Source organism: Colletes latitarsis, chromosome 8 (assembly GCF_051014445.1).
Source record: "Colletes latitarsis isolate SP2378_abdomen chromosome 8, iyColLati1, whole genome shotgun sequence".
NCBI lineage: Eukaryota > Metazoa > Arthropoda > Insecta > Hymenoptera > Colletidae > Colletes > Colletes latitarsis.
In genome coordinates, this window is record NC_135141.1 from 13,886,429 (window position 1) to 13,890,024 (window position 3,596).

Consider the following 3,596-nt stretch of genomic DNA (forward strand, 5'->3'; position numbering starts at 1 on the left):
TAAATGCTTGGTAATTAAAAACAGCAGTAAGCAGCTTAACCGGCTGGGATTTTCGCTAAAACAAATTGAAAACTCGATTCTAATAAGGGAAAGTTGAAATGGTACCCGATTTTGGGTTAAGTTTTACTGCAAGATATTATTAAAGTTATTACAGCTCTTTATCTTCAAAAATAGAACCAAATTCACCAATAAGTGGTATGGTTTGAATGATGGGGTGTTTGGCTGTAAGTTCGAGCTTCTTTTGCTCTGCAGGTTCGAACCCCTGCTAAAAGAAATCTTTTTTTTTTTAAATTATATTTTAACTGTACACTAAATGTGACATTATATTTTTGTCTGATCTTCCAATATTTTTTTTTAAAGTTGAATTTACCAATTACATTTAACATGTGTTATTTTTAATATATGAAGTACATGAATCTGGATGGTATTTTTCGTAAAAATAGTCAAAACATAAAATTTTTAAACACCACGTACATCTAATGAAAATTCTGTTTTCACAGAAATTACAAAATTTTGTATTTAACTCTGATGGAAAGACCGCTTCATTTACATTGATATAATGTGAATGATTTTCGGATTTCGATTTACTTGTACCTCGTACTTTTTACCTTGTACTTCAGGTAAAAAGGGATATAACTGGCTAAAACAGTTTTATGATAGTACCTGCTAACTCATGTTACTGTTCTAAAATGAAACGCTATGTTTTGTACCTTTAAAAATATTCGACTATGTCCTTTTAAAGTTTAAAATCCAACCCATACTTTGTATCACACTGGCAAACGGGGTCACTATTCCTTTGTTTTTAAACGGTTTGATGGTGGGTATCTCGTGACTATAGCTCGTATGTACATTAATCAAAAATTAATGTATCTACGAGCTCTTTTTTCATTACATTAGTTTGAACATTTCAATATTGCACATTGCATAATTAAATAACAATTTTTTACATTTCCCTCCTGATGGAAGAGACCACCACCTTCCCGTGGTTTCCATTGAGCGGTATCGTGCACATTATTAATTTTTATGGATCGATACAATCATTTTTTTGTGCAAAATTAAGCCCAATCACACAAATAATATTTAGTTCGTCATAACAAATTGATACGGTTAACTCAAAATATATCGAGGAAAATCATTATTAATTAATTTCCGCAACTATTAATTCTACTTTTCTGTTTGTTATAAAAATAAGAACTCCTCATATTGAAAAATACCACAGCGTGCACGATACTGGCAAAGAGTGGACTCTCATTTTAATTTATTAATTTTCAATCTTAAAGAATTTTGATTTTGAAAAATCGTATTATTAATATACATATGTACGTTCATACATGGGAATAATAAAAAAAATTTCTTCTTTTTCAATAATTAAAATATGATCAGGGGGTCTTAAAACGTGTATTTCCGTAAAATAAATTTTACAAAATTTGTTTTCCATTATGGATACTTTGCTTATGTGCGCCTACATAGGTCGGAAAATAAAAATGCCTGGGCAGTCGAAAATCACGGCTCGAGATTCCAAATCGTATGCCGTAGACGGGAGGTCGGATTTCAGTTGTTAAGAGCGAGAAGGCAAATGTGAGCCTTTCTCTCTCTCCTCCCACGAGGCGGACCGAAATTATTTCGGGCAGCTTCGGAATAATCGAGAAAGAGGGCATGTGTCAGTTTGCCTTTGTCGACTTTCCGAAACTCCACGAGCTCACGTATGCGCGATCTGGCATAGTGTGAGAAAGCACCTTCGGTGCTTTTCTGGCATCTCTGATCGCGGGTGGAGGGACTCGTCCTTCCCCCCGAGATGAGCTTCGACAAGCATGGCCCGCAGGGGACTCTGTAATGTCTCACTAGAGTTCCCGATCCCCCGAAATTTCATTGTAAATCGAAAAGAAGATGAAATAGAACATATGTTTATATGAATATTTTTACTGTTTTCATGTGTAGAACCAATTACTTATATTTAATATCCAATATATGTTATGTATGTATATACTATTTTTAATAATTTTATATTTATTAGTTTATTATTTAAATTTGTATTATGTTTTAGTACTATTGTATGTACATACATATTGAATCGGTATATTCCTAGCAAACGGCCCGTTCACCGATCGGGGCGAGTTATACGTCATTCGATTCGTCTAATTCAGTACATTATTGATATGCATTTCATTATCTGCGGAAATTCGTTATTTTTTTATAAACTTGTCGTAAAGTTACAGTAAAAAGTAGAATTAAGTACATTTTTTGACAGATTCACAGGTAGAAACAAGTGACTATCGTTACTGTGTTCAAAATGCCAGGTAGTCAAATGCTAATTTGTTAAAAATTTATTGAAATTTCTGCTATTTCTGCTAATATTTCATTGAATAAATCACCATTTTACTATTAGGTACATTTACTAAATACATAATGGCTCAGGTATCCAATGAAGTTGCTCTTCTTGAAAATATAAAATATTGATAGTATTATATGTTATAAAAAAGATTAAAAAATGTGTGGCATGCCTCCAAGTGGTTTCAATTTAATTCGTGTAAGCATCAGTAATGGGATCTTCAAAAGAAAAAGAAGAGTATAAACACCTCATCGTAAACCATAGTTTACATTTTAAAGACCCAAAAACAGGTGCTCGTACAAACACAATTGAAACTACATGGAGGCATAGTAAACATTTTTTGCCTGAATATTGTCGGTTAGTATTTGCAATTTCACACGTTTTTTAATATTTTTTGTAACATATAATACCATAAATACTTTCTATTTTTAGTAAAAAAGATAATTTCATTGGGTATCTAAGCCATTATGTATTTTACAAATCTTACAAACAGGGGAAGGATGATTTATTTAATCAAATATTAAAAGAAATTTCTGAAATTTCTTTCGACTCTGTAGAAAATGAAAATATACCAGATCTAGACGATAATGAAATTTAATAATAAAAAAAAGTTAAATCAATACACTATATACAATTGTAATTTATTATATTGTCTACCCATAATCAGTGTCAGAGGGGGGTGGCAACATTTTTTACTGTTGCTGCATGTACTGTCTAACTATAAATACTGTCTGAGTAGGTCTGGGTTATATGGGGGGGGGGGGGGGGGGGGGGTAATTGTTGCTGCACATACTGTCTACCTGATCGACTCATGAAAAGTCTATGCGTAAAAAATGATATTTATGCATACACGTTCTACAAATTCCCATTTGACAATGTAGCATTATCAAATTAGATCAATCATTTATAATTTGTAACATGAACATAGCAACGATAGTCACTTGTTTCTACCTGTAAACCTATCAAAAAATGTACTTAACCTTACTTTTTACTGTAACTTTATGACAAGTTTATAAAAAAATGACGAATTTCCGCAGATAATGAAATGCATATCAATAATGTACTGAATTAGACAAATCGAATGACGTATAACTCACCCCGATCGGTGAACGGGCCGTTTGCTAGGAATGTTTCATTGAATCTGCATTTTCACTGGTTTACACTTTGAAAAATAAGAATATAATTATGAATAAAAACGAATTGCATGTCCATGGGACAAACTTTTGTTTAAAATATTTTATATATTCAATAAAACGTTTACTTCAAA